Source organism: Urtica dioica, chromosome 1 (assembly GCF_054948205.1).
Source record: "Urtica dioica subsp. dioica isolate 48M chromosome 1, U.dioica_male_clone48M_v1_H2, whole genome shotgun sequence".
NCBI lineage: Eukaryota > Viridiplantae > Streptophyta > Magnoliopsida > Rosales > Urticaceae > Urtica > Urtica dioica.
The window spans coordinates 12,584,057-12,595,150 of record NC_142756.1 but is presented as its reverse complement, the minus strand read 5'-3'; positions in this window follow the sequence as shown (position 1 = coordinate 12,595,150).

The following is an 11,094-nucleotide window of genomic DNA, read 5'->3' as shown; positions in this document are numbered from 1 at the left end:
CTTTATTTCCTGGATTTGTTTTTGAAGAATACTAATTTTGTTAATTTCTTTTGTAGAAATGGAAACACGACAAACATGAACGATGGTGAGAACATCACCATACTCCTAACGTGGTGAACACCCCTAAGGTCGTGACGGCTACGATTGAGAATGGACACGCAGGTCTTTTTCAATCGATGGCGGGTGTGAACGGACCCGCGGGTCTCGCTCCAAGCGGTTCTGTGGCACGTCTGTGCCCGCCGTGATTCCGGCCGAGAAGCTTGAGAAGTTCACGGGGTTGAACTTCAAGCGTTGGCAACAAAAGATATTGTTCTACTTGACAACAATCAGTCTTGCGCGGTTGTTGACTGAAGATCCACCGATCCTCGCGAAGAGAAAACTGATCCACAAGTGCTAATAGTGTATAGCGTTGGAAAGACTCCGACTACTTGTGTCGAAATTCCATGATGAATAGTCTTAACGACTCGCTATACAACGTGTATAGCTCCAAACGCTCATCCAAAGAGCTTTGGGATTCATTGGATCAGAAATACAAGACTGAAGGCGCGGGCTCAAAGAAGTACATTGTGAGTCGCTCCCTCGATTTTCAAATGGTGGATTCGAAGACCGTGGTGAGTCAAGTATAAGAACTGCAACTTATCATCCACGAGATTCATGCCGAATGGATGACCATTAGCGAGTCATTCCAAGTTGCATCAGTCATCGAGAAACTACCCGCAGGGTGGAAGGATTTCAAGAACTATCTCAAGCACTAGCGAAAAGAGATGAGTTTTGAAGACTTGGTTGTTCATCTCCGTATCGAAGAGGAAAACTGTGCCTTCCTCCGACAAAAGGTTCAAGACTACTTCAGAGAATGCCAACGTCGTCGAACACGGTGAGAGCTCGAAGGGGAAGAAACCCATCTACAAGCTTGGGGCCAAGGGAGGGACGTTCAAGAGGAAGAAAAATTAACCAAAGTTTATTGGAAAATGCTTCAATTGTGACGAAGAAGGTCTCTGTGCTGCGGATTATAGAAAGAGTCAAAGAAGAAGAAGAGTGCCAATGTTTTGGAGGGTAATAATGACCTCCTCGTTGTTGTGGTCTCTGAGGTGAACTTGGTGGACTCGAACTCCAAGGAGTGGTGGCTTGACACTGGAGCGACCTGCCATATATGCTTTGACAAGAACTATTTCTCCTCTCTCGAGCTCCTAGCAGATGGAGATAAGTTGTTCATAGGCAACTTTGCCACCTCTGAAATCAAGGGAAATGGCATGTCATCCTAAAACTGACATATGGGAAGGAGATGAAGCTCAATAATGTTCTCTATTTGCTTGATATTAGGAAGAATCTCATCTCTGGGACCGTGGGTTTAAAATGGTTTTTAACTCTCAAAAGATTGTACTATCTAAGAATAGGATGTATGTGGGCAAATGTTATATTAAGAAGGCTATGTTCAAGATGAATGTAATTTCCATCAAGGCCAATGAAATGAATAAGAATAATTCTTCCGCTTATATGATTGAGTATTCTAGTTTATGGCATGGTAGACTAGATCATGTGAATTATGACACGTTGAGAAAATTAATTAATTTGGATTATATTCCAAAGTTTAATATTGACTCAAAAACATAAATGGGAAATTTGAGTCGAAGCAAAATTAACGAGAACATCATTTCATAGTGTTGAAAGAAGTAATGAAAGCCTTGACTTATTTCATACCGATTTATGTGATTTAAAGTTCACACCAACGAGATGTGGTAATATTGTTACGTATGTTTGCTTAAGAGCAAAGATGAGGCAATTGAGAAGTTTGCTATGTACAAATTGGAAGTTGAGAATCAACTTAATAAGATTAAAATTGTGCGAAATGACCGATGAGGTGAGTATGTTGAACCATTTGGTGCCTTTTTGCGCACAACATGGAATTATTCATGAAGTCACTCCACCATATTCTCCTCAATCGAACGGTGTTGTCAAACGTAAGAATCACACTCTCAAGAAGATGATGAATGCGATGCTGTTAAGTTATGGTACCCCAAGACTTGTGGGGGGAGGCAATCTTGTCTGCAAATTACCTTTTGAACAAGATACCCCAAAAGACGAAGGATAAGTCTCCATCTGAGTTATTTAAATGAAAGAGATCTTCCTATAAATACTTGCGAATGTAGGGGTGCTTGTCCAAGGTAATGGCACCTGGTCAAAAGAAAATGAAGATAGGACCAAAAACTATTGATTGTATATTCATTGTGTATGCACAACATAGTAACACGTATCGATTCTTTGTGTATGACTCTCAAAATTTAGATTGACAATTGCAATTTCCGCGCTACGCAATTTAGAAATTCATCAAATGGATGTAAAAACTACTTTCCTTAATGGAGATCTAGAAGAAGAGATTTATATGAATCAACCCGAGGGTTGTATTGCACTTGGGCAAAAAAGGAAAGTGTGTAAGCTAGTCAAATCACTTTATGGCCTTAAAAAATCCCCAAAGCAATGGCATGAAAAATTTGACAATGTTATGATGTCAAATGGATCTAAGATCAATGAGTGTGACAAATGTGTGTACGTTAAAAACAATGAACATTGGAATGCGATTCTATGTTTATACGCAGATGATGCTCATTGTGGGAAACAATGATCGTATGGTCTAGTTCACAAAAGATATATTGAACTCAAGGTTCGCTTTGAAAGATCTGGTACTTGTTGATTTAATTTTAGGGATCAAGATTACACGAACGCCCAATGGAATTGTCATGGGTCAATCACACTATGTTGATACGATTCTAGACAAGTTTGGAAATGACGATTCTGGAATCTCTAGAACTCTTATTAGTAAATACTTGTCTAAGAATAAAGGCGAAAGCTTGTCTCAAATCGAATATGCTAGAGTGATAGACAGTCTTATGTACTAGATGAGTTGTAGAGACCTGATTTAGCCTACAATATGAGTAGACTAGCTCGATATACGAGTAATCCAAGTGCTGAACACTGGAAATCAATCGTGAGGGTACTGAGATATCTACGATTTACTCGTGAGTATGGATTACACTATATGAGATATCCTGAAGTCATTGAAGGTTTTATTGATGCGAGTTGGAGATCTTATATTCAAGATTCGAAAGCCACTAGTGGATACGTATTCACTCTGGGAGGTACGGCTATATCTTGGAAATCCTCTAAACAAACTGTGATAACAAGATCCACGATGGAATTTGAGTTTGTGTCGTTAGATAAATGTGGCGAAGAAGCTGAATGGCTTAGGAAATTCGTGGAGGATATTCATGATCAGACAAAACCTGTGCCTGCAATATGTGTATACTGTGATAACCAATCTGCTATTGGAAGAGCACATAATGTGATATATAATGATAAGTCTAGACATATCCGTCGATAAAATTATACCATTATACAACTTCTCTTGTCTGGACTCATTAGTATTTACTATGTTAGGTCCAAAGAGAATATTGCGGATCTGCTAACCAAACGGTTAAATATGGACCAAGTAGAGAAGACATCTAAAGGAATGGGGCTAAAGCCCATGGCAAATAAAGCCAAGACAAATGAAATCCAACCATGATGACTGGAGATCCCAAGATCTTGGTTCAAAGGGACAACCTAATTTTCAAAGGCGATGTGAGGTCACTGTGGATGGGTATAACCCCGGTCCTATTCCTATATTAAAACGTTGACACCCGAATGAGGTTAAGCTTTCAGCTTCCTATATTAAATTCCTTGTGACTTAAGAAGAAGAATTTCGCGTTGAATTCCAAATTCGAAGGCCCAACGGGCCAGGCCATAAAAAAGCCCATAAAGGCCCACTTAGAACGGGCCCAAGGCAAGCTTGCGCTGCTGCTGTGCCCCGCGCTCGACATGCGCTAGCGCCCTACTCCTGCGCCCCGGGCTCGACATATGCGCGCGCGCCCTGCTCTCGTGCCCCGCACTCGACATACGCGGCGAGCGCACTCCTAGAAGCCCATCATGCGCGCCCCTCAAAGAAGGAGGCACGCTCCTCGAAAAGAGCGCGCGCGGCGTGTAGAGTACTTGGCACGCCATGCCAGTGCGCGCCCGCGCCGCGCTTCCGCTCGCTACATGCGCGCCCTGAAACCGCCTCGCGCGCCCTAAACCTGCGGCCCGCTCCCCGAGGTGCATCTAGAGGCCCTCATAGGCCTCCTCATTCACTATAAGTATCCCCTCTCAGTGAGCGGGAGAGACACTCATTCTTCCTCAAGATTACTCGCTCTCAGAGTTCTGAAACGCTGCCAGAGACTTTCTAAGCACAATTTCCTTTGATCGAGTGCTTAATCTAGCACACAAAGCTGCGCCTGAGATTTTTCACTGAAAATTCCCTACGTCTCTAGCGCACAAGCTGCGCCCAGGATTTATACTGAAAATCCCCAACGCGTCCAACGCACAAAGATGCGCTCGGAATTCTCCACTGAGAATGTCCTACGTCTCCAAAGAGTGAAAACACACATTCTCTCTCGGGTCACTCGATCCTTGAGTCCTGAGAAATCACCGAGGACTCCTACGCGCTTCGTCTCCTTTGTCGAGCACACCCTCCAGGCTCCGTGCCTTACACGGCGTATACACATGCTTTGAACTACGTTTTGATTTGATCCTGCAACGCGGGTACATAGGCAGCTGACAAGAAGCACAGTCACACTCCTTATTCACCCTCTTTTCTCATCAGAGAATGCCTCCGACTGGAGGAACCTCAACTCGAGACTTTGAGTTCATACCCTTGGCTCGGGTGCGGCCACTTTGTCCGGCCTTGGGTCAAACTGCCCGAAACTTTAAATCGTTGTTCATTTTCGTGTGATAATAGTGCATGTAACCGTACCATTTAATGAGACATTTCCGAGCTTTGATGGACGAGCTTTCAAGGCTTGTAAACGTGCATTTACCGTGCACTTATGGAGACGTTTTATAACTGAGCATTGATGGACAATAATTGTAACCGTGCTTGGCCTCTCCTATAAAAGGAGGTCGAAGTCTCTCATTCGAGTATCATCCAGAGAAAGTCTTTCATAGCTTCCCCTCTTCCTCTCTTCGGAATTATTTTCTTTGTTTGTTTTATTCGTAGTCCGGTGGTAGTTTCTGGTACTAAGGTTCTAGTTCGTCGAAGTTAAGCCGAGTTGTGCTAAGCTTGTCTTGTTGTCGTTGTATCCTAGGAGGCTTTCGCTCAACTAATTCAGCACTTGTGAGGGCGATAAAAAGCTTCAAGGAAACCGTACAACGGACTTCGACGCTTTCTTTTCCGTTCTCTCATTCTTGTGTTCATACCAGTCAAGTTTTTTTTTTTTTTCCGGTTTTGTAATTTATTTTATTATTTTTTGGAAAATCAATTTTATTTATTTTCTTGTAAATTGTCTTTATATTTCGTTAATATTATTATAATATTGCTAACACTCTTTCTGTTCCTATTGTAGTGACTTTATATCTCTTCTTTTCATATTCATGTTCATATTCATATTCCCAGATGAAACTTCCATATTAGTCACGGCGTTAAAGATTCTGTATATATAGTCACGTTATCTTGGCTTGATGAGCTCTGAAGTTTCATATCTCCTAAAAAGATAATATTCTCACACATCTGGTGTTTGCTAACTTGGTGCAAAAGCATTGGACCACTAATGATCCCTGGACCAATAATTGCGCGTAAATGGATAAAATTATACAGCCCACGTATGTATGCCATACAATAATAATCTATAAGAGAAAAAGGTTAAAATACCAACCTTGGAAATTGGACGATCAATCAATCTAGTTTATTTATTTAAGAGTCATTTGCGGTAAAAAAAAATACTCAATATTTTTTTTTGTTGCAAATTTTTTTTTGTTGCAAATTAATACTCATTCTTTAAATGTTGCCGAAAAAATATTCAATCTTATAATATCATTTCATCATTGTTGTTTGTCCGTTAAAATAGATGGAAAGACACATATAAATCATCTAGATGAACAAAATTAAAAAAAAAAAATAAACATCATATTTTATAATACTTAAAAAATAAAAAAAAAATAGCTTTTTTTCTCTAACATTGATCTAAATTCTCTACCCCTCTAGTGCATTTTCGTTTTTTTTAATATTCATTTTAATACTGGAAAGGTTTGAATATTGTTTGTTTTTAAATAAATTACAAATATATTAAACTAACAATAAATAAAGAGTTAGAAGTGTTGTGAGGGATTTTACATGTCCGAAAAACACGAAGGCCCAACCAAAACAACGTAGCATGATAGGCCTGATCCAAAAGAGGAATCGGAAACATCGACCTCGAAGTACCCAGGTTGGATCGATCCCGAAGCAACTAGGCAGGATCTATCTCAAAGTACCCAGACTGGGTCGATCCCGAAGTATCCAGGCTTGGTCGACCTCGAAGCATCCAGGCTGGGTCGACCCCGAAGTATCCAGCTGGATCGATCTCGAAGTACCCAGGCCGGATCGATCTCGAAATATCCAGGCTGGGTCGATCTCGAAGTATCCAGGTTGGGTCGACCCCAAAACATCCAGGCTGGATCGATCTCGAAGTACCCAGGCCGGATCGATCTCGAAGTACCCAGGCTGGGTCGATCCCAAAGCAACCAGGCAGGATCGATCTCGAAGTACCCAGGCCGGATCGATCTCGAAATATCCAGGCTGGGTCGATCTCGAAGTATCCAGGCTGGGTCGACTCCGAAGCATCCAAGCTGAATCGATCTCGAAGTACCCAGGCCGGATCGATCTCAAAGTACCCAGGCTGGGTCGATCCCGAAGCAACCAGGCTGGGTCGACCCCAAAGCATCCAGGCTGGATCGATCTCGAAGTACCCAGGCCGGATCGATCCCGAAGCAACCAAGCTGGGTCGATCTCGAAGCAACCAGACATGATCGATCCCGAAGCAACCAGGCATGATCGATCTCGAAGTACCCAGGCCGGATCGATCCCGAAGTATCCAGGCTGGGTCGACCCCAAAGCATCCAGGCTGGATCGATCTCGAAGTACCCAGGCCGGATCGATCTTGAAGTACCCAGGCTGGATCGATCTCGAAGTACCTAGACTGGGTCGATCCCAAAGCAACCAGGCAGGATCGATTTCGAAGTACCCAGGCTGGGTCGATCCCGAAGCATCCAGGCTGGATCGACCCCGAGGTATTCAGGGGATGCCCCGACATCCTTCCAGGCAGGCGCTCGTCCCTGCCTCCACGAAAAGGAAAGAGAAAATGACAAGCCTACCCCAACTCTCGTCACCTCACTATAAATACCCGAGACAAACACTTGTCAAGGGTTGGCTTTTTCTCTCTCTAACTAGAATATACAAAATTCTCTACTCAGCTATTTCTCTCTCTAAAAACACATTTGAGACCGAAATCAAGAACAAAGAGAATCAAAGCCACTTCACACACACAATTTCACACAAAAAAGAGGAACCACTACTACAAATGTTGGATTCTACAATCCATATTCTACAACACTTACGGCTAAGTGTTGTAGAAACTGGAGATTCTACAACACTTAAAATAAGCGTTGTAGAAACTGGGTGTTTCTACAACGCTTATGGCTAAGCGTTGTAGAAGCTTGGTGTTTCTACAACGCTTATGGCTAAGCGTTGTAGAAGCTTGGTGTTTCTACAACGCTTACTATAAGTGTTGTAGAAGCTTGGTGTTTCTACAACACTTACTATAAGTGTTGTAAAATTTCACCATATTTCAGATCTCCCACAACGCTTAGACTATCCGTTGTAGAAGCCTCGCTGCGGCGACGTGTTTTTCTCGCCGCGGCGAGAACTTTCTACAACGGATAATCTAAGCTTTGTAGGATAGATATCCGTTGTAGAAGGTTCTCGCCGCGGCGAAGAAGGATTCTCGCCCCGGCGAGAAGAGTTCCAAAAAGCCTTTTTTGGAGAAGATTTTCGTGCCGCAGCGAAGGCTATCTCTCGCCGCGGCGAGAAAATTCTGGGGTTACATTTCAGTAGCCTGGCCACAGCGAGAAATAGTCTTCGCTGCGGCGAGAGTTCTACAACGCTTACTCTAAGCGTTGTAGAAGCGTTTTAAAACCTAAAAATTTAAATTTTTTCAAAAGGCCCGCCCGAATTTCAGACTTAGTCAATTTTTCTTCTTCATTCTTCATTATTCTTCTTCTTCATTCTTCATTCTTCTTCTCCACCTCTCTCTCTCTCTCTCTCTCTCTCTCTCCGCTGCCACTCTTCTTCTCCGCCCTCACCCTCTCTCCGCCTTCACTTCTCTTTCTCTCTCCGCCCTCACTTCTCTCTCTCTCCGCCCTCGCTCTCTTCTTCTCTCCATTACTTTCTCTCCGCCCCCACTATTCTTCTCCGTCCCTACAAAACCCAAACCTCAAACCAACAAAAGTCACAACCACAAACCCATAAACTCCACCACCACGTCAAACTCACACAAGCCTAGGCATCTCCGGCGAGAACTTCGACTCTCTCTTTCTTCCACGCCTCCATGCTCCACATCTACACTCCGGGTTAGTTTTTGGTTGAGAATTATGTATAATTTAGGTTGAAAATAAGTGTTTGTTTGGAATTGAGAGTATGTATTGATATAATTTAGGTTGAAACATCATATTTGTTTGATATTTTTGTTGGAATTGAGTTTGCATTTGATATTTAGTTGAAATTGTGGTTTTTAGATTTTATGTCATCCATTACTACTAGTTTTAGCGGTAGCAGTAAAAGAAAAACTAGAAGACGACCACAAAATACACATCGCCGCGACAAGAATTGGGTAGAACCCAGATATTTCTCGCCGCGGCGAGATGCTTCTACAACAGATATCTTATCCATTGTAGAATATCTCTCCGCGGCGAGAAATATACATCCCCGCGGTGAGAAATTATGGAATTTTTTAAAATTAGACAATGGAACCCTATCGTTGTAGAAGCTTCTACAACGGATGTGTAAGCGTTGTAGAAGCCAAGCTTCTACAACGGATATCTAAGCATTGTAGAAGCTTCTACAACGTTGGATTCTACAACGCTTAATAAGCGTTGTAGAATCATTCTACAACTGTTTTTAAGCGTTGTAGGATCCCAGTTTTGTAGTAGTGAACAATCTACTTCCATTCTCTCTAGAGTGGTTGAAGAAAAACTTACTCTCTCTCTCTAAACCCAAGGCTCCAAGCCAAATTATATTCCCTCTACAAGAGTGTCCAAGGACTCGAGAAACCAATTCTCAAGTTCTTCACTTGAGAAGAGGAATATTCCATTACTAATCTCACAGATTCGAAGACACGTGACAAAGTCCGCTCACGTCACGTGTCCATAAGTGTTAATCCAAAAAACTGCTTAACAAGAAGCAATTCATTTAATTTTTTAATTTAAAATTATTTATTTTCTACAACATTAAAAGAATTAAAAATTCAGAATAAATAAAATGCTATAAACATGAAAAGTTTGCCAAAAAAAAAATCGTATGTATGAAAATACATGCTCATGCTCATGGTGAGAAAAGAGAGGAGATGAGAGAATATATAATTTTTATTTTTATTTTATTTTTTTAACATGATAAAAAAAATTAAATTTAGTTTTAGTTTTGCTCATTTGAATGATTAACATCTGTCTTTCCATCAAGTTTAACGGATAAGTAATAACGGTGGAAGGATATTGTAATATTGAATATTTTTTCCGCAACTTTTAAAAAATTGACATTAAACTACAACAGATCGATAATATTGACTTTTAGTTTTAGTTTAGCTCATTTGAATGATTAACATGTGTCTTTCCAAAGAAAATTTAATTCTGTGGGGCTCGGATGCAGAAGAGACACGACATTGTAGGTAATATAGGACAGTGTCGATTGTTTGTATCAAATTTTTCTCATGGCAATTTCCCTATCAAGTCAATTCTCAACATGAATAATTTTTTTTTTTTTTTTTTTTTTTTTTTTTTTTGAGGAATCAACTTTATATTTTCATCAAAACCGCTATCAATTCCCAAATACAATGAAAGCCTAATGAAGAACGGGCTGAGAAGTTAATTGAATAATTTTTACCCTGTACATATAGACCATTATAAATATATATGTATATATATATATATATATATATATATATATATATATATATATATATATAGTCCGTGATTCAATAATTCCGTAGGAATTGACTTGATATTTTAATTTATTGACTTTTTATTAACTTATTTTGAGCTCAAACACATCTACAAAATCTCGGTTGATATGAATGGAGATCTTTTTGTCTAGAAAATTCCTGTACGCATAAGTCTTCCTAAGCAAGAAAAGCTTATTCTTTTGGTCATAACACAAAATTACGGAACTCAAACGTAATTAAATCTCATTGTTAAATAATCAACGTTTTAATTTATTTTTTTTTTAGAAAATATCGCATATCTCTCTTGTGTTTAAACGAAATGTGGCGTCTATCTCACATTTTCTAGAAATATTCGAAGTGTCCTATAACATCATTATTAATATCAATTATATACCCTAACCGCGTTTACCTATCAATACCCTCCTTTTTTTTATAAGATTTTGTTAGAATTTTTTACATAAATATTTTTGTTTGATTATAATACTCTTAATGAATCACTCATTTTTTCAGTTTCTAAAAAGTAAATCAAAATATTTACAAAAGAAAAAAAAAAGAATTCAAAATTAAACGAAGAACAAGCTCCTCACCAAACTCGAAAGCCAAAATTCGTCCTCAACAAAGACAATTCATTGAAAATCCAAAACATATGCTTTAATATTAAAAAATTGAATTAGTGCCTTTATGCGTTTCTTAAATTATAAGATATAACATGAAATATTGTGGCAAAATCAAAGCTTTAGAATGGTGAAAAAAATAACTAGAGCTTTAGAGAGGTATGGATGACAAAGAGATGTGTTTGGAAAAAAAAAATTGTTTAGTTTATTTATTGTTAATGTTTTTACATTATCATCATAAATTCAGGATAAAATAGTGTGTTCACCTTATTATTTTAAAAAATTCTAACAAAATTTTGGAACCATTTAAGAAGTATGATTTCCTAGATAATTTAGGATCAAAATTCAATAAGTCAAAATTAATCCAAAAGTATAACTTTCTTATATGTCTTGATGCAAAAATACCCTCAGTGAAATATACTTTTATTTTTTCTATTGTATTTACT